Source organism: Alligator mississippiensis, chromosome 5 (genome assembly GCF_030867095.1).
Source record: "Alligator mississippiensis isolate rAllMis1 chromosome 5, rAllMis1, whole genome shotgun sequence".
Classification (NCBI taxonomy): Eukaryota; Metazoa; Chordata; order Crocodylia; family Alligatoridae; genus Alligator; species Alligator mississippiensis.
The window spans coordinates 65,937,933-65,964,770 of NC_081828.1; the positions used below are offsets into that span (position 1 = coordinate 65,937,933).

At 43.7% G+C, this 26,838-nt stretch overlaps 1 protein-coding gene across 1 annotated transcript in view; it reads left to right on the plus strand.

Moving 5' to 3' along the window:
- Nucleotides 1–26,838, plus strand: part of CRB1 (crumbs cell polarity complex component 1) — a 138,286-nt gene that overhangs the window by 40,908 nt on the left and 70,540 nt on the right. The gene's annotated exons all lie outside the window — the stretch shown is intronic.

The window sequence follows — 26,838 nt, forward strand, 5'->3', positions numbered from 1 at the left end:
GTAAATATATTTTAACAAAAACACTTATGGAATACTGATAAAAACGAAAGAGCACTGCTTCACAAATTGCAAGGTTAGCATGTTACCAGCAATCTCTAAGCATGCTATCTAAACCACAGGAACAGATGAGATGCCATCCTGCATCAGGCCACATCAGTGTCCAGTATCCTATAGCTCTCAGTGGCAGAGGATGCTAAGAAGAAGAGTATGTATGCAGGGCCTGTCCAGACTCTATTGGCCCTTTCCCATTTGTTTCCCTCTAACAATCATATTTAATATTCACTAATTAATTCACTGATAGTTTTATCCTGCATGAATCTGTCCAATCCCCTTTTGAACTTGCTGAAATTGTCACCCTCCAAAAATCTGATGGCCATGAGTTTCACAAGTTAATTATACACTGGGCACATCTACACATTCATTAATGCAACATATTATGTCACATTAAGTTTAGTACCTGTAATTACAGATACTACCTTAATGTGCTGTAATTGGTGCTACTGTGCATTAGCGCTGGTGCATGCTTTTTTTGGTGATGCTAATGCACAGTAGACTAATTCTACTGCACATTAGTGCCTTAGCACAGGTTTTGCCCACTGTGCTAATGCGCCGTACAATTAGTCTACTGTGCTCGAAGCATCTTGTGTAGACACACCCACTGTGTGAAAAGAAACTAATCCATGTTGCAAGAAAGAGAGAGAAAAGTGTCATGTCATGTCATGTCATGTCCTTTCACACACTGTTATTCATGTCACATTTACTTGGAGGCCACTGCAAACACTTTTCAAGCAGGGTCTTCTCTCCTGTGTTCCAGTTTCACTATGCATACTTCTGATAGTCCATAAATAACGAGAGCAATTATGATGCCTTTTTGTAAATCAGACAAAGTAAAAATCTACATTCCAAGTTTTCAGTCTCTGTCTCAAGGCTTCTAATGTAGTCAATATAGTGATACCTAGGCACCAAGGGAAACACCCCTTAACAGCAGGACAAATGCAGCTCTGTTAATAAATATGACAGGCTATGCACTGGTTATACTCAGGTTTTTAAATGAAAAGTAGTACCAAAGGAAACCATAAGTCAGTAGCATAAAAATCTATCAGTGTTAGTAATAATCATAATCCAATAAAAGAAAGTTAAGTGTCTTGAGATTTGTGTTAAATTAGCATGTTAGTCTTTTAAAAAGCCAGCCCAGCATTATAAAGCTATGGATCTGTTCTACAGTCTGACCCTGTTAACTCTATTCTTCTATTTCCCCTGAGAAAAAACTGAGGGTTTTTTTTTTTTAAATAAAAGGGATGAATTTTACTAGTTGTTAATTTCTCCTTCCATTCACCTCCTGAGGTTTATAACATTTTCCATACCCCAATGGTAGTAACCTCTATGACTTAGCAGGTACAGAAAATATTTTTTCTACTACCTTTCTTTCTATCTTGGGCTTCTGGATGAAAGTTTCCACAGGGCAATCATGAGATTCTGTATGTTTCTTTTCCATCATTTCTCTTTAACTGTTCCACCCTATCCAGTTACCAAACAATGTCCTTGCACTTTGTTCTCTCTCAGAGGGTGTGACATGAGCAGGGATCCTGGTTTTCTCTTATTAACAAAAACCCCCAATTTGTGGTAAAAAAAAGTAACTCTAAATCCACATTTTTCCATAATTAGAATGAAACACCACTATATATACATCTATATGTTACTGGTGTTTCATTTAAATCATGGAAAAATGTGGATTTGAAGTTACTTTTTTTTTTAACCGAAAATGGGGTTTTTTTTTAAATCAGAGAAAACCAGGATCCCTGGACATGAGGCTTCCCTGTATGCTAATGGTATTCCTCTCCCTGTGCATCAAGCACCCACACTATTATCCCAAGTCTCTTAACATTTCAATTCTTTCCCTTGCTTTTCATAACTGACTTGCAATCCTTGCTCCCTATTCTTCCCCTACTGGACTACTTTTTAAAAGTCCTATGCTCTATCATATGACTTATCTTGTGTTTCCTTGTTTTAACTCACATTCCTCCTCTTCCTCTCCTTCCTCAGCCATTAACTTCATGTGTTTTGTTTTCTTTATTTAGAGCCTGGATACACATTTCTTAATGGCTTTATAGTGGTATATACAAGGAGTAAACACACAATGTCGAGCCCTAAACCAGTTTAACTATTAGAACTATTAACTAGAATCAGTTATAAATTGCCCCAGGGCACAGACAGAAGTGATAATTTTTGCCCAATCTGGCCACAGAAAGCAGTCTATAGCTGTGACCAAACAGAAGTGCATGCCTGCAGACCACTTCAAAAATGGCCAATCAAGTGAAAAACTGAGGGTCCAGATGAAGATGCTTCAAAACAGAACGTCTTCTGTAACATGTGTCTGCACTGCCTCCAAGCCTGTCAGTTTTCAGAATGAGAGAGGGGGAAAGGAGCATAGGGAATTTGGTCTGGGGGTTTTTCAGCCCCCACTAGAAGGTCAGACAGGTATACTGGAGCCACCCCACCCACCAGCACTGGCTGGGGAACCTCTAGAATGAGCTCCCTCTGCTCCCTTTCCCCATTCCCATTCTGAAAACAGGGATAGGATAGAAGGGAGGAGGGTCATTGATGGGGGAAATCAGGCTGCAGGCTGGCAGCCAGCAGCTAGATTTCCTTACCCCCTGGAACCAACAGTGAACTTCTGTTTGGTCTGGGGGATCGTTATAACTGAGAACACTTCCTGCAAAGCATTTTGAGTTACAGCAGGGAGCTACACTTCTGCCTGTGCCACCATTGTAGTTACCCCAAGAAATAAAAAACAGCAGTAAAACTGTATGAATGCAAATGATACCAGAGTTTATGATGTGTCCACAGTTATTCTAGAGTAGCTTTTTGCTCAAAGCAAATAGGCTATTTCCCACACCTTAGTGACAAGACACTGAAATAGGACTTAATATTAATAGGACCACGGGGATAGATGGCTATACCCTGTACAGGAGGGATCGTGTAGAGAAAAGGGGCGGGGGTGTAGCTCTCTATGTTAAGGAAAGCTACGTGTCCCTGCAAGCCAATATTGGCGACCAGGGTGGATGGCTGGAGACCCTCTGGGTTAAAATCCATGGGGAACACGGCACAGGGGACACAATGGTGGGAGTCTATTACAGACCTCCCACCCAAAGTCCTGAGCTAGACCAGGAGTTTGCCCAGGAACTGGCTAAGGCAGCTTGCTCCAGGACCATGGTTGTCATGGGTGACTTCAATTACCCAGACATCTCGTGGGAGGATCGCTCAGCAAAATCTGAGCGGTCGCAGAGCTTCCTCTCATGCGTGGATGACCTCTACCTGACTCAAGAAGTCTATGGGCCAACGAGAGGCAAAGCGCTGCTCGACCTGGTGCTGGCTACTGGGGAGGACCTAGTCGGCGACCTAGTGATCGATGGGAAGCTGGGTGACAGTGACCACGAGCTGATCACCTTCACCATCTGCCGAAAAGCTGGCAAGTCGGTCAGCAACACGCAAGTCCTTGACTTCAGGAAAGCCGACTTTGACAAGCTCAGGAGGCTTGTCAGTGAGGCCCTAAGGGACTGTGACCACAGGGAGAGGGGAGTTCAAGAAGAGTGGTTCCTCCTCAAGGGAGCGATCCTCAATGCACAAACTAAGTCTATTCCATCTCGGAGGAAAGGCAGCAAGAGGGCACAGCAGCCCCCCTGGCTCTCCAGGGACCTAGCAGACATCCTGAGGCTAAAAAGAAAGGCCTACAAAGGATGGAGGATGGGAGTCACCTCCAAGGAGGATTATTCTGCACTGGTCCGGTCCTGTAGGGAGCAGACCAGGAAAGCCAAGGCTGCAACTGAACTCCAGCTAGCTTTGAGCATCAAGGACAATAAAAAGTCCTTTTTCAGATATGTGGGGAGCCGGAGGAAAAGCAGGGGCAACGTTGGACCCCTGCTGAACCAGATGGGGCAACTGACAACTGACGCCCAAGAAAAAGCCAACCTATTAAATAGGTACTTTGCGTCGGTCTTTCATCAGCCCCATGGGACGCCCGTGCCTGCTACGGGGCCGGGAAGTCCGGGTGAGGGTGATCCCCTGCCCTCCATTAATGCTGACTTTGTGAAGGAACATCTTGAGAAGCTGGATACCTTCAAGTCAGCCGGCCCTGACAATCTTCACCCCAGGGTACTCAAGGAGCTGGCGAGCATCATAGCCCAGCCTCTAGCGCGGATCTTTGAAAACTCTTGGCGCTCTGGTGTAGTGCCCGAAGACTGGAAGAAGGCCAACGTGGTGCCTATCTTCAAGAAAGGGAGGAAAGTGGATCCGGCTAACTATAGGCCCATCAGCCTGACTTCTATCCCGGGGAAGATCTTAGAAAAGTTTATTAAGGAGGCCATCCTTAATGGACTGGCCGACGCCAACATCTTAAGGGATAGCCAGCACGGGTTTGTTGCGGGTAGGTCTTGCTTGACCAATCTCATTTCCTTCTACGACCAGGTGACCTATCACCTGGACAAGGGAGATGAGATTGATATCATATATCTTGACTTCAAAAAAGCCTTCGATCTGGTGTCCCATGATCGTCTCTTGGAGAAACTGGCCAATTGTCGCCTTGGGTCCCCCACGATCCACTGGCTGGAAAATTGGCTCCGGGGTCGGACCCAGAGGGTAGTAATTGATGGAAGTCACTCATCGTGGTGTCCTGTGACCAGTGGGGTCCCCCAGGGCTCTGTCCTTGGACCCATACTGTTCAACATCTTCATTAACGATGTGGACACTGGAGTCAGAAGCGGACTGGCCAAGTTCGCCGATGACACCAAACTTTGGGGCAAAGCATCCACGCCAGAAGACAGGCGGGTGATCCAGGCTGACCTGGACAGGCTCAGCAAGTGGGCGGATGAGAATCTGATGGTGTTCAATGCCGATAAATGCAAGGTTCTCCACCTTGGGAAGAAAAACCCGCAGCATCCTTATAGGCTCGGCAGTGCTATGTTGGTTAGCACTATGGAAGAAAGAGACTTGGGGGTCATCATTGACCACAAGATGAACATGAGCCTGCAATTCGATGCTGCGGCTAGTAAAGCGACCAAAACGCTGGCTTGCATCCATAGATGCTTCTCAAGCAAATCCCGGGACGTCATTCTCCCCCTGTACTCGGCCTTAGTGAGGCCGCAGCTGGAGTACTGCGTCCAGTTTTGGGCTCCACAATTCAAAAAGGATGTGGAGAAGCTTGAGAGAGTCCAGAGAAGAGCCACGCGCATGATCAGGGGTCAGGGAAGCAGACCCTACGATGACAGGCTGAGAGCCCTGGGGTTCTTTAGCCTGGAAAAGCGCAGTCTCAGGGGTGATCTGATGGCCACCTACAAGTTTATCAGGGGTGATCACCAGTATCTGGGGGAACGTTTGCTCACCAGAGCGCCCCAAGGGATGACGAGGACGAATGGTCACAAACTACTATAAGATCGTTTCAGGCTGGACATAAGGAAGAATTTCTTTACTGTCCGAGCCCCCAAGGTCTGGAACAGCCTGCCGCCGGAGGTTGTTCAAGCGCCTTCATTGAACACCTTCAAGATGAAACTGGATGCTTATCTTGCTGGGATCCTATGACCCCAGCTGAAGTCCTGCCCTTTGGGTGGGGGGCTGGACTCGATGATCTTCCGAGGTCCCTTCCAGCCCTAATGTCTATGAAATCTATGAAATCTATGAAATATTGCAGCTTCCCAAGATAATTGATTGTCTGCCCACCCCAAATCATGATGTGATTTATTTGTACAAAACTGATGTAAGTGACATCAGAAATAACTTGTTATGTGTCCAGGCCTTGTACTTTGACTCAGAATACATTATCTTTACTCGCACTAAGAAATATATTTACAGGTGAGATAGATAGTACTCATTGGCCGCATCTAGACGAGTGCAGCCATGTAGTATCTGGTGCCAAAAATGTACTGCACATTCAGCTGTTCTCTGCATTGCAGGGGAGCAGCACAGGGGTTTTTTTGACCCCTGGATATCCAGGGGGCAGCATGCACCGTTCAAAACCAGAGCCTGGCCAGCCAGAGCCACAATCCGGCTGCCAGCCAGGCTCTGAGTGGCAGGAATGCCACTGCTGTAGCCTCAGGAGGCCTCCAACCCCCCAGGTAAGGCTGCGGCAGCCTCCCCTACCCCACTTAGGATAACCTGCTGCTCGCCAAACAGTGCGTGACACAGGCATTCCCCGGGGACAACTAGCAGCAGCCAGAGGAGATTAAGATTCAATGGGTCCTGGGAAAACAGAAAATTGAAGGCCTCCCACACCCATTTTAAACATGAGTGTATCAAAAAATAAATAGACCTGTTAAATTTTTATACGGTGCATTAATAAATCAAGCACAACACACGATGTCAAAATTAACCACTCGTTTTTGCCACACACAACACCAAATAAAACAACTGCCTTAAAAAAATTACTCAGATGCATGGGATCACCATAAACATATAACACAAAAGGAATGATGTTTTAGTTTGGTGGTCATGTAGACTTTGTTTGACTTTTTTTTTAAATATACATTTTACCCCACATCCTGCCAGGGTATGCAGGGATCCCCCAACCTCCCAAGTCTCCAAAATCCACACACACACCCACAGCCCCCCACAACTTTATAAATAACTACCATCACACACACACACACACACACACACACACACACACACACACACACACACACACACACACACACACACAGTTAAAAAATAGCCTGTCATGATTTACATACCAAATCTCTTGATTTTTAAGTTTGTCTCATGATTTTTCCTTCATAGCTGTGTTGGTCTGAGACAAAAAGAAATGCAAAAATCTAGAACTCTTGGTTCAGAAATTATACCTTTTATTAGACCAACTAGGAAATCACAAAAATTATCTTTTTTCTGCAAGCTTTTGGGCACAAAAGCCATTCAGCAGGCTCTGGGAAAATTGAAGTCCCCATAGGTAGGAAATAAACTTCACCTTTGCACAGAGGGAGCTGGAGATAGAAATCTGTCCCTCTGGGTCCATGAGAATGTCTTTGTGAGTTGTTCTGAGCTGCTCTTTGATGTGTGGATCAGGTAGGATTCCTGCAGAAAAAGATAATTTTTTTGGATTATGAACTTCATTGCAGAGCAGCAAGGAAATTTTCTAACCTCCCTGCTTGTCATCTGAAACCTCCAGGGAAGGAATCCTACCTGATCCACACATCTAAGAGCAACTCAGAACAATTCACAAAGACACTCTCACAGACCTAAGAACAGATTTCCATCTCCAGCTCCCTCTGCAAAAATGAAGTTTATTTCCTATTTTTGGACCAACTGCATGGTTGTGATAGACATAGACAAGTTTTTGGGTATCTCAATACCCTGACTCAGATCCATTTGACCTTGCAGTCACAGTTGCAGATCAACTCAGAGGCCAAGGAGACCTGAGGAAAGGTACTGTGGTACCCAAAAACTTGTCTATGTCTATCACAACCATGCAGTTGGTCCAGTAAAAGATATCACCCACAAGAATTCTTGCCGCTATCATATTCCCTACTCCATCACAGCAACAACATGACTTCAGCACTACCAATGTACAGGTATGACATTATGCATTAACTAGCCATTTGCCCATCAAGAATGATGGGGTGGAGGGGGAGCGGGCAGGGATGGAGCCCCATGCCACTGCCCCCATCTAGGGCCACTCCCCGCTTCCCTCCTGCTGCTTGGGGTCCAGGCCTTCTCCCTCCTTCCCCACTGTGGCAGTAGAGGGAGGGGAAGAGTGGGTCCCAGCCTGACGTGGGGGGTGTGGGGGAGGACTGGGCCTGAGGGTGGGGAGAAGCTGGCCTGCCACAGCAGTGTGGGGGGGAAGGAGTGGGCATGGGGCTGATGTGGGGGATGGGGGTTGGGGAGGAGTGTGCCTGGGATGAAGGGGGGGAGGAGGCCCACTCCTCCCCTCCCCCCCAGCTGCTGCTGCATCAGCCCAGGACCACTCTTCCCCCCACTGCGGTGCGCCTGCTCCTCCCTGCCATGTCAGACCCACTCCTTCCCCCACCGCTGCTGCATTGGCCCACATCGGCCCTGCAGGTGGCAATGACGGAAGGGGGAGGGGTGGGCTTGCCCTCCCCCACAGCAGCCCAAGCCTGCTCCCCTCTGCACCAGTGCTGCCACCTCCAAGGAGCAAGGGGCAGGGGGCGAGGCCAGCTCCAGTGGTTTCACTCTCCACCCCCGTTCTGTCCACTCCATTGCTGCCGCCTCCAGGGAGCAGGGCGGGGTGGGGGAGGCAAGGCCAGCTGCTCCGGCCCCACCTCCCCATTTCTTGTGTACCCACCATCATGGTGGCACTCCGCCATGCCGCCACCTCCTGTCCCAACATTGTATTCGCACTCTGATTGGTTGTTTCAGTTAGCCAATCAGTGTGTGAATAAGTATAATGGAGAGACAGACAGACAGATTAAGGCTTTTATAATATTAGAATTAACATCATATAATAATAAATGCTGTTCTCCGTTCTATGATCTAGGCAGCACTACATACTTGCCCATACCCTCATACCTATAAATGACACAAGCAAAATCTAGGTCTATTGCACAGCTATTTAATTATTAGTGTGCCAATACATGCAATATGGGCTTCTAGAATATAGCACATTTTTGATAGTGAGCCACTATCATAAACATCGTCATAGGTTTGGACACTTAAATGTGTGGCTTGATTTTCAAAAGTGTTGAGCCCCTAGAAACTTCTACTGATTTCATGTGAATTAGGAGTATTGCTTTAGGCCTATTTTTCAACATTCTAAAGTGCTTATGCCTTATTTTCATCCAAATGCCTGGTGGATGTCTCATTAAAAAAATATAAGTCAGAACAAACAGAACTGCATTTCACACTCAGTGGGACGGGCAGATAGTAGGGCTGTGCGAAGCTTCAATCCATGATTTGATTCAGCAGAGATTCAGCCTGATTTGGTGGCTGTACCTCCAAATCCGAAGAGAATCAGGAGACCCTTTAATCTGTTCAAATTGAATCAGAACCCTCTAAATCGATTCGGAAAGATTCAGTGATTTGGATATAATCATATTCAATTTGATACACAGCTTTAAATGTTTTGTCTACATACCGAGCACACACGGGGGGCCGTGCTCCTGTGGGATGCTCCATCTGCCCCCAGCATCGCATCATTCATGTACCTGGTACCTCAAGGTATGTAGAAAAAACATTTAAAACTGTGTCTATGGCTGAATCGCTAATTCTCCAAATCAGCATAGGATCTTCAGATTTGGATTCGGCCAAATCGAATTGGAGACAGTGATACAAATCAACTAATCGAATCACTGTCCCTGGTTTGGGCTGAATTGGGATCCAAATTGAATACGGTCCATTTTGCACACCCCTAGCAGATAGAGATACAAGAAAGAGTGTTTAATCGTCAGCTCTCACAACCCTACATTTTGCATTTTGCATAGCAATGGTTTACTTCTGTTATTCAGGACAGCTCAGCTGAAGCCTCTGGTTTTCAGTGTGGACCAGTTTTAAAATCACTTTCCTCACTGGCCTTTCTGAGCTACAGGACAGTTAAGTGACTTGCTCAAGGTCATACAGTAAGACAGCTATTCTGTTGGAACGGGAACCTAGAGTCCCCTGGGCTCTCAGGCTTTGCTCAGACAACTAAAGAAAATTGTCTGTTGGAATTAGAGCTAATGTTGCAAGACTGATTTGCATAGGAATAATATCTGAGCTAGTGTTTATGAATGTGGTTCCCTAAGGTGCAGTGCTACTAACCTCTCCAAATTCCTCTCAGTAGCTCCTAGTCTTTTCATTCTTGAAACCAAATGTACTGAAAATTTGCCTCAACCTCTTTATATGTCAGAAATGTTGACACCAAAAGCCTGCATGAGGACAGAGTAGAAATATTTGCTTCTGATGGTAAGTCATTTCAATAATTGTAGCCAGAGACACAGACTCAAAATAAATAAATCACATGGTTTAAATAGAATTAAGGAAGACTTATTATTACAGTCTGTAGCAGCAGCATTGTTCAATCCATAGCTAAATCTGTGATCAGGGTCACATGCTTCATCATACTGGATGTTGGTTTAGATATAGTGTGTACAGTATAGCTGAACATAAGAGCATGAGACCAGCAGGAAGACCAGTGGTCCATCTAGCTCAGTATCCTGTGTCTGACAGTGGCAGAAGTGGATGCTTTAGTGGGTGAGTATATGAACAGGGTATATCCAGAGTCATCTATCCCCTGTTATACCCTCCCTGGTGTCCACCATCATTGGTTTACAGATACCAAGGATACATCTCTGATTCTTCTGCATAATAGTTATTAATGGATTTATCCTTTGTGAACTTATCTAGTCCATTTTTGTACCTGGTCATACTGCCTCTACAACCTCCTTTGGAAATGATTCCACAAGTCAATGACATTTAAGTGTAAAAAAAGTTAGTTTTAAACCTGTCTCCTGCTAAGTTCGCCAGGTGCACCCTAGTTCTAGTTCACCCTGGGATTTGGTGAATAAAACAGTTCCCTATTCACTTTGTCTACACCCTTCATAATTGTATAGACCTCTATCATATCCCCAATCTGCCTTCTTTATTCTGAACTGAAGAGTCCTGGTTTATTTTGTCCCTTCTGGGATGGTATGAACTGCCTTCTATTGTTGTAAATAAACCCCCCGTCATGTTTTATTGTCTCAACACACTGGGTAAGCTAAGTTGTTTTGGTTTGTCAAATAAGGGTATGTATTTTTGGAGTTGAAGGTCATCAGTTCTTCTAGCCTTAATACCTAAAGATTTGCATATGCTTAAGTACACAATATGCAAGCACAGAATACTGTTGAAATAAAAGATCAATAGGATAAAGCTTGCCCCTTTTAATGTTAGCTTTAAATGTTTTAATATACCCAAACAGAAATGTAAAGTGAACTTGTGAGTTCATACCACCCCACATCAAAGTATTTTTATTTGTATGACTGTTGGTGTTTTATCCAGTGGCTGAGTTGTAGAGAAGAAACTTATCTGTGATTTTAGTCTACTGGAGGTCACAATGTGGCCATGTAGTGGGTACCTCTTATCTTCAACTTGCTTGGTGAGTTGTTGCTACTGCTTTCCTGATGTCTGGTAGGGCAATTCCAACAAGTGGGGGACTTTGGACATTCATTGGTTTAAGGCATCTAGTAATTCACCATGTACACACTCATCAACTTAGTCAAAGTGAATTGAAATCAGAAGAAAGATTCCCACTGACTTTGCTGACCCTTGAATCAGGTGCTGATTTTGTAACAGTTCAGGTGTTACAAAATACAATAGATAAATGGATAACGTTAAAAGCAAGTACTGGAACGCAACAGAAGACCAAGAATCTCCAAGCATATGAAAGTATCTTTTTTTAGCCCTAAGAATCAGGAGATAATATAATTTAAACATGTCTATGCTGGAGCGAAATACTGCCCATTGATTTCTGATAAGTAAAGAAACAAACATTTTTGGCAGCATTTTTTTCATGGAGGTTGTTTTGCTGTATGATGAACAATTGTTCCCAAGGAAGTAGAAGAGAAAATATCCTTAGTATCTGGGTAATTCCAACCCATATTGAAAAAACTCCAAAAATAGTTGTTTTTCTTCAAAACTATAACAGTGGAGAATTTCATCCCAGTTGGAAGGGCTCTTTGAGGGACTTACAAATGGTTGAACCCCAGGCACATTCCAGGAAGTTGTTGAGATCTCTTGCAAGTGTTGAGCTCCTTCACCTGCTTTTTAAGCCAATAAGCTTTGAGGACGATTGAGTTTCAGGAGAGAAGTAGTTAGCTGGGTTAGTCTGCAGTCAGGCAGAAGGCAGGATAGAGATGCACCTTGTAGATTAACTGATCACAAATGCATAAGCTTTTTTGAGAAAGCTCATTTCAGACACTGTCACAACATCTGTGATTCAATTAGAATATTCCCTGCCTTGTACCTGAATTTCCAGAGCTATGCTAAACTTTACATTAGTAGGTCACAGAATGCTGATACTGCATCTGATTATTGTGTCCAGATTATAGAGCCTGACAGACAGCATTTACCTTTTTCCTAACATAAAATATGTCTGTAATTTTTTACTTTTATCTAAAAGCAGTTAGTATACTAAAATTAGTCTTTCTAGCTAAGATTCAGAAAGATACTTAAGGAAATGTGTAACTTTAAGTATGTAAATAGTTCCATTGATTTCAAGTTAGGCACATTCCTAAGTACCTTGCTGAATCAGGACTGTTATGCATAGACATTTAAATTCTGATTTCAGCCCTGTAGCTGCCAATGTACTGGTGATGAGCCATTTATGTTCTATATTCCTTAGTGCTACACATTGCTTAGTATAATTTGAAGTGTGCTGTTTAACATTTTTACTTCCACTACTACCGAGTTACCAATGACTCATTTCTGCCAGGTTGGAACAAAAAATAAAGCCACATTCCTAGTGCCTTCATTAAACGTTAGACAAATTTAATGACTTAAATGAATTTGCTAGAGCCATCTGAGCAGATACATCCTAGAACTGGCCTGAACCCAGTGGTAGGTTCATGTGCAGGAGTTGAAATCTGATACTCCACCATTTGAATGAATAGAAATTTTGCTACTGATCCCAAGATGGGCAGGACTGACAGTACTGGAGACCAAACACCAGGAGTTTTGCACTAATAAACTTCTGGAAGCTGCAATGAGCATAACAATAAGCTCACTAAGCTGCGTGTGTATGGCGTGCCTGCTGCCTGCTGCCACTTGAATTAACATTGAGTACTAAGAATTTTATCATTCATAGCAACCTTTTCACAGTCATTTGCCAGTTGTGCCACCAGCACTGTTGTTTCTTCGGTATCCTGAAGACGTTTTTTGGCATAGGAATCTTTTTCGTTTACTATTTTTTTTCCCTTTTCAGTCTCCCTGGCCCTTTTCCCAATATGTTGGGGCAATGCATGAGAAAATGATGCGATCAGACTGGTGTCATATGCACATTCGTTTCTTGGCACAAGTAAGGAATGAGTAAAGAAATTCCCCACTAAAATCAGCAGGATGAGACAGAGGGGAGCCAGTGCTGAGGAATGCTGAGCACTGTCTCCCTCCGTGAACAAATAAAAAACGACTTCATGCTGAGGTGGGGATAGTGTGCACCAAAGCTTAAAATGTTCAGTTCACTGGAGCTCTCATTCTAAATTCAAACCAGTGCACAGGTGCACAAGAGGCATCACTGTTTTATCACATTTCCTGACATTCCTTTAGAGCCAGAATGGGCTGCAGCACCAAGGCAGAAACTCTGAGGAGTCTGTTGCTCAAGAAGCCACATTCCTCATGCATGTGGGGGAGGCGGGAAAGAGGAGGAACATGTGCACACATTCTGCTCCATCCAATAGTATAAAGGAGATTGCTGTCCATAGGTACTCTATACCTATTCTGCAACTGCACAACTCAGCAACACAACCTTCCTACTGCTTGCTCTCTACCAGGGGGTCCAGAGCCTACAGTCCTTCTAAATGAGCAGGGGTAGGCTGGATCCAGTGCATCATTGCCAGGCTCTCTCTCAAGACAAGGCTCGTCTGGAGTCCAGCAAAGGCAGGGACAAAAGTAATCATTTCTGCCTTTTCTTGGAAGCAGATCCTCATTTTAATACATTTTAAGGCAGCTAGTCTTGTAGAAAATGGGGCTGTTGTGGACTGCAGATATATTTGGGGAAGATGGGGCTCAGGGGCGATGTGTAGGGGGTGCACATGGGTGAACGTGCACCCCCTGAGCGTGGTGGTGCACCCCCTACAAAAATGCACCGCCGACACTGTCAGTGATGTCTGTGGGCAGCCGCCACTTGCCACCCTTCCGGTGACACCGCCAGCAGCGTCTGCCGGTGGTCTGCGATCCCCACTGGCCACTGCCGGTCTGTAGGTGGTTGCCAACCCTTGGTCAGCACTCGCCCCCTGCCCCACCTCCACCGCCAACAGTGCTGGCAGCATCTGCAGGAGCTCCCCAACTTACCACCACTGCGCTCCCGCCACCACCGTGCCCCGCCAGCTGCCGGGGGCACACGTCACTCATGTTGGGGCTGTTGTGGACTGCAAATGGGGCTGCTGAGAGAGTCTTGTGGAAGATGCCTGTTAATTCCCACCCTGTGTCCCTGAATTGGGTCAAGAATATTATACATTTATTATACCTGTTGCTGCTGATGCATAGACATGAATAAGGTGATAGACAGAGCAATGCCAACCCCAAATGCTTACAAATCAGAAAGCAGGCCCTCCAAACACAGGATCTTTATATTAAAAAAACAAAAACCCCAGTATTTTATTGTGGCTTTGGTCCCTTTGACATTTATACACATACCGTTTTGGTCCCGCGTCACACCGGAGATCTGCCGCTTTGGACCAGTTTCGATTAATCAAGTCTGCTCCACACACAAGGTGATGCGCACTATGCTGTGCCACGTGCAGTTGTACGTGGCGAAATGTGCATCAGCACACAGGAAATGGTGGCCATGTGCTTTTGAAATAAAGCACCTCCGAGGTGTTTTAGTTCAAAAGCAGACTGCTGTAATTTTCTCCACACTGACGCACATTTCACCATTTATACAATTGCACGTGTCGCAGCACTGGGCCCTTTACAAAGCGCCTAGTGCTGTGGTGCTTACACATAAAAAACTTAATTCTTAAAGTTTTCCAGTCAGCTGTCGAAGTCTACATGCCAGATTTATAGAATTCCCCAAACCCTAAAATTCTAATTCATACATTCGTTCTCTCTCACCCTCTCCCTCCCCTGCTACGTTCTCCACATCCAAGCCATTAATTTAGCACCCCCAATCTCTCATATTAGTTTTGACTTCCCACACCTCAATACACCCCTTGCACTTCACCCTGTAGTTTCAGGGTTCCTTTCCCTGATTCCAGATCCAGGAAAAGGTCACTTCCAGGTCTTATTCTAGTGCTACAGGGAAGGAAGGAGAAACAGAGGGGAGTCAACTCATTTTTCAAAGGAAGAAACAGGGCAGCACTGAGCTGCTGAATTCTCTCAGCTCTTCCTCCCCCATTCCCTTTTGTGAATATGGTATCAGTTGCTTTCTTCTTTATCCTCTATTCTAAAATTCCTCTGGCACCAAATGGAAGAAGAAAGAGCACTTGCTGCATCCTTCAGAAGCTCTGATTGGCTTCTCTTCCTCAGGAGGTGGGAAAATAAGGAAAAGAGCCAATCAGAGAGCCCTTTCCCCCCTGGGCAGGTCTGCAAATTGCTTGAGGACTACACACTCTCCCATTCTAATGATGGAAAAAATCCCCTGAAGTCATTTATAAACCTTGGTAACACTGTAAATTGACAGAATAGAGAGATTAGATGGACAGATGCACATTGTGGTTTGTAGGCTCACTGACTTCCTGTCAGACCAAGAAGGGTCTGGATAGCCACAACCTGTCTAAATATTCAGGCAGATACAAGAGAATGGTCAGAGATGTGTTGCTGATTGGCAGAACAACTTATCATCCTTAGTCCTTATCATCACAACGACGTGATGAATGAGGCAGGGAGCAGGGTACGAGGAGGGGAACCCTGAAAAGTGACAGGGTAAATAAATCTGCACAGCAGGTAAACCTTGGGGATTAACAAGCAGGGGGGTAGGAAACAGCCCCAGAGCTCGCCTGGTTAAGGAGGGACACCTGGGCAGACCAATTAGAAGCCTCCACAGGACTGACAAAACAAATATTGGAAGGAAGAGAAAGAGGGAAGCATGGCCAGGTTAGGCGAGTCCCTTCTGCAGGAAGGAAGCTGCTAAAGGACAGCTGAGAAAGGCTTAAGAGAGCCCGAGCTGGGAAAACAGGAAAAGGCCTAGGAAGATCCCAGCCTTAGAGGCACAGTATGCCTTAACTGTCCCAGGAAATAGGGAAGTATCTTTTCTTTAGAGAGCTGAAAGGGCCTGATTTTTATTTACTTCCCAGAGGGTCAAGGAGGACTAAAAAGGGATGAAGAAGAGGTCCCTACAGGAGTCTGGGCGGGCTCAGCATTCAGGTAGGAAAATGACTGAAAGTTAAAGAAACAGAACAGGAGGGCAGAAGCCCAATAGGCAACTGGGACAGGGTTCATCTAGAGAGGCAGGGTCCTGGTGATAGAGACAAGAACATTGAAGACAGGGTATCACAGAGCTCACAAGTCATGGTTTGTAGCAAGAGAGACTGCCAAACCCAAAGGTAACACCCGTGTGAGCGGTGAGTGGCCTCCCTTCTCAAATCATCATCTCATCTGAACCAAAACTGTGTGGCAGGCACTGAAATGGAGGCAGGGTTTACCCAAGATGAGGTCCAGGGCAGGAAGGCAAGGCAAGGACCCTACTATCCTGTGACAATGAACCTACAACCATACACCTTACACAATGTTATACATGTTATTAATGTGTGTGCAATGGTAATTGCCATTTATAGCGGGGCCAGTAAATTATGTGTAATATATTCATAATCCCTCCCAGCACTTAGGCTGCCTATACACATCCTGGTTTACCTTCTAATTAGAAAGCATCGGAGCAGACTCATTTAGTCAAGTCTGCCCTGCGTTCTAATTAGAACACTCCAGCATGGACTCATTGTCATGTGTATAAACCCCCATGTGTTTTAAAATAGCCATAGGGATGCTTTATCTAAACCATATCAAATGAGGTTTAGATAAAGCATCCGGCAGCCATTTTTAAATACACAGGGGCTTAATACAGATGATGAGGAGGCATTTTAATTAGAGTGGCTGTCTGGGAACTGCTCTAATTAAAATGCCCCCTCCCCCATGCCCCTGAGTACATGTATAGGCAGCCTTAATGGGATCAAGTGTCTCAGAGAGTCTCTTCTCTTCCTTTGTGAGGTTCAGGCAGCAAACAGTAGCCTGGCATACATTAAGTGTACATGGGAGACTTACCAAAAAAGATCCCATGTGATTCTTGCTCTGACCAACTATGTTTCAATGTGATGAAGATGCTCCTTTCAGGCATGCACCTAGGTAGGAAATAGGAGAAATTCCAAATTTTAATACCTGAGACTCCTAACTCTAAAAAAACAAAAAAACCCAAAATAAAACGAGAGCCCTGAAGTTTAGTGTTTGCTCCATTGTCTGGAATGGCTTAGCTTTTTTAATACTGGGCCTTATTCTTCTCAGATTTATATCAGTATATATCCATTTCACTTCGTGGAAAAGAAACAACATCAAAATCAAGCCTAATGTATCCAAGAGATAGCAGCCATAGTTTGGAACTGATTCTCATTTATAGTGAAATCACTTTATACCAGTCTGACATTATAAAAGGGCTTTAAAATAGGTGCAAACTTACATTTGTTCCAACCTAATGTAATTAAACCCACTTTAACATTCTTTTGCTCTGTCAGAATGGTATAAAACAGCTTCAGTGATGAGAAGATCAGGCTCTTAAAGGCCTTGTCTACACTGGAAAGTTGAACAAAAAGAAGTTTTGTTTTTTTCAGTCTCTATGATATAGCCCCTTCTTTTTTTCTGAAGGCATTTAAACAGTGCTGTCATGTCTATCTGAGTTTCAGGAGTCTATGAACTGAGGTCCCTTGGTAGTGCATGTATGTCACATGCACTACTCCACTCAAAAATGTGGGGCGAAAAAGAAATTGCATTATGTGACCAGTTAGTTTCCAGCACCAGCCAGCTTTACAGGACTGGTGTATGCAAGTACTGTACCTCAACACATGATGCCCTCGGGGCCTAGAAGGCACTCACTGCCTGTGAAAGCCCAACAAAAAAAAAGACAATTAGCACTTTAAAGTACTTTCTCCTCTCTCCTAAAGCCTCTGATCTTGAAAGAGCATTTGGACAGACTTTAAATAGATCTTATAATGCTTCTTATCTCCAGTATTTTTAACCTTTCTTCAATACTTAGCATGCTAGTAAGAATTGTTCACTCTCTCATCAGCTGTGCTTAGCATGAACTGATTCCTTTTGAGTCATCCTTTTCTTTGCTGATTTTTTTTTAATTCCTGGAATATGACAGAGCACTCTTTGAATTGCATGCAAATTTCAGTTAACCTGAAGCCCTGCAGAGTGCCAGTGAGACTTAGTGAAAGCTTTGCATGATTTGGGGAGCCTCCTCTAATTTCTAACTGCTTTTTTGTTCACTCTCCACTCAGTCCGTTTTCTGTGTGGGGAGCAATAATCATTTCTCACGTGCCAAATTGATAGCTGATAGATTCTAAAAGTCAGATTGATAACTGAACTTATATTACATCCTTCTCTAATAAGTCTGCTAGAACAGAGAGTACACTGGTAGCTGCAAACTTCTTGTGCCTGTATGGCCACCAGGAGGTTAAAGTTCCACCTAAGTCTAACATCCACTCAGAGTAGTATGATTGAGACAAGCTAATTTCCATAAGTAGTAGTGCACGAAGTAGCAATGTGGCCAGCATCACCTCCCCACCAACCGAGGAAACATTGGATCTGAATCAGCATCAGGCAGCAGTTTGCTGAGAGGATGAAGTACAATGCTGCCTGGGACCATAAGAAACATGGCCATGCCTTTCCGGTTTGAATGGTAATCTCAGGATACCCCAGGAACTAGAAACAATATGACTATGTTCAGTCAGTTGTAACCTTTCTGCCAGACACTGGATGGCAGTAGCTAGGGCTGGGTTCAGATTTTGGGGTTCTACACAAATTTTGTATCTTGGTTTGAACCTTCATCCAGGCACCTAGAAAAATAAATGTTGGGTGTTCCAAACTTTCCCTCTCACAAGCGATAGTAAACTATAATGGTTTAAAGCAAATCCATAGGAGCTCTACTACTGAACCCAGGCATGGGGTGACACTGCTGCTGTCCAAGGACTCTACCAACAAAATGGCATGTTCTAGATAGAGCAGCCTACTTCAGAGATTGCAGCTTCTCCACCACTGCAGGGGCATTGTCTCCACTCTTCACTGCCACCAGGATCATTGCCACCACTTACCACTGTGGGGGGTTGCAGCTGGGGATCACCATTCTGCTGCTGTTCCCCACAGCTGCTGCTGTCATTGCACCCCTCCTCAAGGAAGTTGTACTGCCCAAAAGGTGTGGGGTGACCCTTGTGAGGACTTGGGTGCAGCTGGGAAATGAAGTCAATGAGCCTCTTCCTTCAACAGCTTCTACTTGTGGGCATAATTAGAGAAGGCCAGTCATGCTAATCTGGTCAGGGAGAAGGCAGGGCAGATTAGCAATGTATCATGTACAACCCATTATTATAAGGGTGTCATTATAGTTTAAACGGATGCAGTTTTGTGTATTTTGACAGTTCCTTGGCACTGCATGGCTCTCTAATCATTGTTGTTCTACCACTAATTTCCAGCACTATAATTATCTAGCTGCTTACTAGGATTAGAACCACCTCATAAATAGATGTGAACATATCCACGCACTTCTACTGTGAAGTAAAAAAGTACTATTATTTCCATTTCACAGAAACAGAAAAAGGAACAGTGAGATTAAATGCCCTATTCAAGGTCTCATAAATTGGTTCTGAACAACCCAAATCTCTTGACTTCTAAACCTACGACTTTAGCCACAAATTTATCCTTATGCCTCTGCCTTGCACTTGAGGATACCACAATATCTTGTATATTTTAATAGAGTCTTATACCATCCCACTGAGGTGCTAAACATAAATTTCACTGGAGCTAACTAAGTTTTTTGGGGTCCAAAATGTATAAGAATCTTTATCATGCAAACAATATATGAAACCAGCCAGGTGCTATAGTTCATATAAGGCAGACAAGGTTCCTTGGGTGAATTTGATATCTTTTATTAGACCAACCCAAATAGTTGGAGAATAATTATTAAGCAAGCTTTCGGGTTCAAAAACCCTTCGTCAGTTCGTTAGTTCATATAAAGTATTTTTTAATATGAAGAATCATTTTATTGAAATGGAAATGGACTTTGTCAATAGATTCAGACCAAGAAAGTTAGCAAGAACTAGCAAGAAAGTGTATCGCATAAAAGCAAACATAAGTAAATATGGGCATATGTGAAGATTGGTGGTTGGGTCCTACCAAGACTGAACAATGGTAATTCAGAAAGAAGCTTGGGAGCTTTTCATGATGACATGAAATAAAAATAAGACCCAGTTAATCTAACAACTGATCTGCAATAATGAACAAAGATTATGCTTTTTGGGATTGCTAATATACCTATATCTGCATTTCTCAAGCAAAACGTGAAATTACATGACCAATGGACGACCTCTGATGTCCAGCTTCTTATAAATTCAATAGGATTCTGAAAGTGCTCATGGATCGCTCTTCTGTAATAGTAATCAGAAAATAAACCCATTCGAATTGAAAATATATAGCAAATTAAAACTCCAGGAAGTTTCTTTCCATACATGTGCAGAACTCTGGCTTTAGAATTTCACAGATGACCCTTCATTACTGTGATTCATCTTGTCTGGTTACATTGTTGCACTGAGTTATATAATACAGTCTGATGTGATTGACAGAGCCTGCAAGCAGTGGATATTTTAAATCTGGGACATCTCCCTGCGTTAAACATTGCTGCACATAAACACTTTTTAGCATCCTTGAAAGGAAGACGGGAGAAATATGAATAGCTTCTCAATCATGAGCTCCCAGACCCTGGTACACACAGACAATATGCTTAGATTCAGACCCAGACACAGGCATGGGCGAACCGGGTGGCCCCTCAGGGCCCAGACAGAGAGAGGGCCCAAACATGAAAAAAAATTACAATTGCAAAAACAAAGTTGTAATATTGCTCATATACATGTATCTAATCCCCTGTTGTCTGATTATTATCATCATTATGTCTGGCGAAGCGGGGCCCAATACTAAAAGTTTGCCTGGGGCCACCAGGAGTCTACATGCAGAATCCCCAAGTCCAATACTGAGTTGAATGTGTTCCAACAGAAAGAGAATTCTATATTACTGGCAGCAGGGGAGTGTTTCTGTATATCTGCATGCATGGTTTTTCTGTCCTTGTACCAATTCCTAATTATTCATTAACTTATTGGTCTCATATTAAAAATATTCTAAATGCCTAGCAAAAATTTCCTTTCTAGCCCCACCTCCCCAGCTCCTTACTTCTCACCTTTCCTCTTTCAACTACTATAGATAATTCTTCCCCAGCCTTTTTGCTACTGAAACTCAGATATTTATAGACTTTTATGTCCTTGTATTGCCAACACTCAGCTTAGTCATATGCATTCAGTTCCTTCAGTCTCCCTCTATATGGCTTGCTCTCACTCTTTCATCATTTCATGGCCCTTGCATTGTCTGCAGTTTAATTATCCTTCCTGTATGCTGCAACTCAGGACTGAATACAAGCCTTAGATTGTTCCTTTCCCATGACTGAATAAAGGGTAATTATCACACCCTGCAACACAAGCAGAGATTGATAAGATTATTTCCCCATGACCATGCTGATCTTAGTCCTTTCTTGCATGCCCCTTGGCATCTCATCAGTACAGTTAATAAAACATGTTTTAGTAAATAGATAAATGTTCTCCTTCTTCCACATAGCTGACTGAGTTTTCTGCTTAAAGGAAAACTAGTTGTTAGCTGTATTAAATTGTGCCAAGTACACCAAAGACAAAGGCACGTCTACCAGTGGACATGAAGGGGAAAATTTGATTTGTGGTTATAATCATGCAGCAACCTCTGTGAAAGCAGTCAGTGATGCTGCACATGGTCAATTGATAGAACTTTGCTCAGTTTCTCTTCTTAAGAACTGGATTCTCCAGCTCATGAGGAACTTTAATTTATACAGGGTGCATCTACACATGCCCCTATGGTACCGTTGTTACCAGGCCATCATTTACTACTTCCTTTTGGCCGTACTAAATGATGGTGTAGTAACAGCCCATACTGCACCGTGCACATGGTGCATGGTTATTTTTTAGCTGCTATGTCACAATAGTGACACACTATACTGAAGGAGCATGACATTGCGGTGTCACAGTTTTTGCCCGCAAATGCTACGTCGCCATAGTGTATTGCTACAGTGACAAAAGCAGTCACATGTAGACATGCCCACAGTTGATGTTTTTAACTCCCTCTAGTAGATTTACTGTTTTGCTCAACAGATGTCTGTGAAAACATCCCTATATGCTCACCATTATAAAACCAAAGATACAGTGTACTGGGAACATAGTCAATTGACTTTAATAGATAAATGTTTTTCAAGGCACATAACCCTGCTGCTTTCCTTCCTATCATTATAACTCAGGAGTAGCATTAGTTTGGTCAAAAGAATCACGCCAGTGTAAAGTTGGTCAGAAATGATACACGCAGGTGTATAGCGCTGCATACAAAGTAGCTGTCTGGAGTCACTGTATTGCTTTGCTTCTAGAAAGCATTTATTAAATGGATATGTTTACTATTTTACCTACTGTTCTACCATTGGCAATGTGTAGGAGATGCATGCAGGTGCATGTGCACCCCCTGAGATTGGCCCTGCACCCCCAGTCAGCGATTTCGTGCCCCCCACGCCCCCAGACTCGAGAGGCACCAGTCGCCCATGTGTTCTACATTATCTGTATTAATCTGCATGATCTCTGGGCTAAATGAATTGAATTTTCTCTTAAGAAAAAAGCATGTCATAATTTTGTTTTGATCTACAGCACACAGATTTTTGTGTTCACGATCTGGCATTTCCTTTGGTCTTCTTTACAAATGAATGAAAGTCATATTAAGGCTTTAGATAATGTTATACATAGTTATGTCAGAAATATTGGACCCATTCAGCTGTAAAATCATTATTATTCCTTAATAATGTATATAGAGAACAGAGCTTACCCACCACCACTGCCCTACCCACCATCACTCACCCACTCCAAAGCTGAAGTTTTAACACATTTGCCTGTGGCTGTAACAGAGTAAAATTTTTAACGCTGGAGTTGCAAGGAGAGGGTGAGTGATGCTGGGAACTGAATGCCCATTTTGCATGCGGCGGGGAGCATTCAGCCATGGTAAATCCATACTGTGGCATAGAGAAAATGCATCTTTTTTCTTCATTCTGCTTTCCCAAACAAAATGCTTGTCTTATTTGGGGCATGTGGTATGCAAGGAAATATGGTATTTTTTTTGCTCTACAGTCTGTGATATTCTCTTAAGAACAATTTTTCTTTTTCTTTGTTTTGCTCTGTTGCACTGTCAAAAATTATTATTTTGGGCTTTCATTATAAAATTCCAACCTAAAATTGGCATTATGCTTTATTTTTTGTTCATTAATCAACATCACCACATTCTAGGAAAATTCTTCATATTCTTTCTGTAGTTCTTAGCTAGCATAGAGGAAGCAAAAAAATACTTAAATGTATGTAAAGCCTGCTAAACTTTGGCAATCATTTTGATTCTAGATTTAGCCTGTTGCACACCAGATGAGTGATTAGAAACTAATTCCACAAAATGTATTCATGCATTACAGTAAAAAGGGTTGAACTAGGTCTGCATATACAGGGCCTTAGCATCAGTATTTTCTTAAGGCTGCATAACATAAATACTGGGGTTTTCAGATTCAGATTATAAATGTTTACTTTTGTGTTGTGTAAATCAACACAGAGCTATAGAAACTATAGAAAAATCAGGAGTGGTGATTTTGTGAAGGCACAGAGAAGTAAGATGATACCTGAATGAGGTCTAAAATCTGTCAGTTTTTACACCTCTGAGGTTAGGCTTTCCTATGAAAATAACACCATATTTTAATTCCTATGGTAATTCCTATGGAGATGGATGGTATGGTTAACCTAATCCTGAAGGTGCTGAGCACCTGTATTCTCAACAAAATGTGTATTTTACTTAAGTATTGGATACATTCACATTTTGCTTCTGATTTTTAAACCGGCAACAGGTTACACACCAGTTTTCAGTTCCTCATATCAGATTCCAATACTACCAGTGGTACTTTCTAAAGCATAAAAGGCATATCCATGCAGACTCAGAAATACCAGTCGTAAATATAAACCTTTCCATTTAATAATATATTTAATGGTTTATTTGTGGTGTGAAATGCTTTTAACCTTTTTGAACTTTCATATTGGTCAGCTAAGCATTGGCACTTTCCTTTTAAAAATAATTGTATCTAGACTAAGAAACAACGTACAACATTCCAGTGCAATATGAAGTAAGTGGACTGATTTAATAGGCTGGCTTGTGATAGAACTCAGTGTTTCCAAGTAAGGGATGTGCATTTGATTCTGGGGCATGACCTGTCAGGTCACAGGACAGCTCAGGTGGGACACGTTAGACATGAGAGGTAGGAAGTTCTTGCATGGACAATTCATAAGCTGTCCAGTTCATTAAACGTCAGACTCGTGACAGTCCATAGGTGGGGACCCTTATGTTTAATTCTGCCTCTAGGGGCCACCCCTAGAGGCAGAATTGCCTCTTGTCGTTTCTGACCACCCAGAGCTGTCTGGTTGTCTCTGACCACCCAGATACCCATTTCCTCACTTGCTATGCCTTTATAGAATAAATTAACGTAAACCCTCAGTCCAGGTTAGAGGACAATCTCTGAGTGCCTCCCCTTCTCTCCCTATGTCCAGTAGGGCTGTGTGAAGCTTTGGGTGCCGATTCAATTCGGAGGAGATTTGGCCCAATTTGGTGGCCAAATCTCCAAATCCAAATCAAATCAGGGAACCAATTAAAATGTCTAAATCAATTCGAGCTCTCTGAATCTTTGGGAAAGATTCAGAGAGCTTTGATGATTTGGACAGTCCCTGGTGGCTGCAGCAGGGAGCTGCAGCTGGACTAGGAGTTGGTAAGTAGGGGACCGGGGCAGGGAGGGCACTAGAGGAGGAGGGAGAGGACCATGGGGGGACCCCTGCTGGGCCCCTACCCCTGCCTGAACCCTCAGGACCCCCAGCACCCCCCCCCTTGGTTGCCCTGCCCGCCCCTGCTCCCGGTGCTTTAAAAAAAAAAGCCCCACTCACTGGGTGCTGCTGGGTGGAGGGGGAAATCCCCACTGCCCCATGCTGTGGGGGGGGGCTCTGCAATGAGCCCCCTGACCCCCCCCAGCTGCCCCGCCCAACCCAGCTCTGGCGCTTTAACAAAAAAAAACAAACCCCGAGAAAAACCCTGGGACTCACCACTCCTGCACCTGCCTCAGGGCTTCAGGGGGCTTGTGCACGGCCCCCACGCAGAGCAGGGCAGCGGGGGACAGTGGGGACAGCTGGGCAGGAACAGTGAGTCCAGGGGTTTTTCTCATTTTTTTTTTCTTGAAGGGCCAGAGCTGGGGTGGGCAGGGCAGCCATGGGAGGGGCTGGGACAGCGAGGTGAGTTTGGGGGGCTTGTGCAGAGCCCCCCATGCAGGGTGAGGCAGTGGAGGGCAGTGGGGATCACCCCCCAACCCAGCAGTGCCTGGTGAGTCAGGGCTTTTTTCTCAAAGTGCCGAAAGCTGGGGCGGGTGGGGCAGCCATTGCCAGGGCTGGGAGAGTAGGCGGGGCTGGGCCTGGGTGATTCAGAAATTCAGCTGATTCAGCAGCAGCCGAATCTCTGAACTGGATTCGGCTGAATTGTTTCGGGACAGTGATTCAAATCACCAAATCAAATCACCGTTTCCCGAATCGGCCAAATCCAAATCCAAATCCAAAGCGAATACTAGCCACTTCGCACAAGCCTAATGTCCAGTCTTTTTTTATGGATCCTAGTCAACTCCCAGGTAGGCCTTCCAGTCCTGCAGGGTTGTCTATGTGCAGCGTTCCTGCTCCACTTACAGCCACCGTATGCTTTATTTTACCTTTTGTACCTGGCATCATCCCGCCAGCCTGTCTCCAGGCTGGGATATAGGCTCATCACTCCAACTTAGTCTTCTCATTCAAGCTCTCCCAAAGCCAACTACGCAGGTCTTCCTGCTGCTGTGCTTATATAGTGAGGGAGAGGCAGGTTCCTACTGTGCCTGCTGCCTTAAAGGTGCAAATATCCTTTCACTCCTTTCTTTGTAATAGGGCCAAGGATCCCCTATTACAGACTCCACAAGAAATACAAATTTATTTTCATAGGCCATCCTGGGTCTTGAAACAAGGAGTGGTAAAGGAAGAGAAAATCATGAGGGGATGAAATCCTCTTAGTATTTAGGCAGAAATCATCATCTACTAAAGCTTCTTGGACAAAACCTGTCAAGCATAAATCCACATAAAACACCCAGATACCCTTAACTATAAACAAGCACAATCAAACTGACTCAGATTTCCCATCTGTAAACTAGGATAATATTTATCTGCCTCACAGAGGTGCTATAAAGAGTTAGTTAATAATGTACAACATTATATAATGCCCCCGACCTAGTATAATGAGGCCCATAGTTATGTGAGGAGGCCTTAAATACAGTAGTAGCATGAAGCTAAATTATGTTTGCAATGGGAGGCCCTAAATACTGAGTTTCATGTTTTGGAAATAGATTCAATTTTTTTATTGTATGTTTTCCTTGAAACTATAGTTCCGTGGCTCTAGAAAATTACTTCCATTTCAGCCTAATTAAAGGTAAGGCAAAGACCAAAAATATTCTACTTTCTTATAAACCTAAAGTTACAGGGTTCCCATTGTTACCAAGTGACAACAAAAAAAAATGATTGTGTTGCATATTTCTCCCTGACTGAACTCAGGAGGTTTACGTTCTGGTGACAATTAATTATCACTGGCAAGTCCCAAACACACTAAGATCTTCTCAAGCACATAAAAAGTTTGTTGGGAACTAAGCAGTGAAAATAAGCTGGAGAAAAGAGTACCAAAAACTTATTTTATATCCCTATGGCATCACACAAACGTGCTTTTACCCAAATTGTTCCCTGTAGCATCTAGCCCTTAATTGTTCAACATTTGCTAGTAGTAAAAGCATGAGCAATACTGTTTTGCATATTTATAATCTGCTCATTTACACTGTTTGGAATAAAT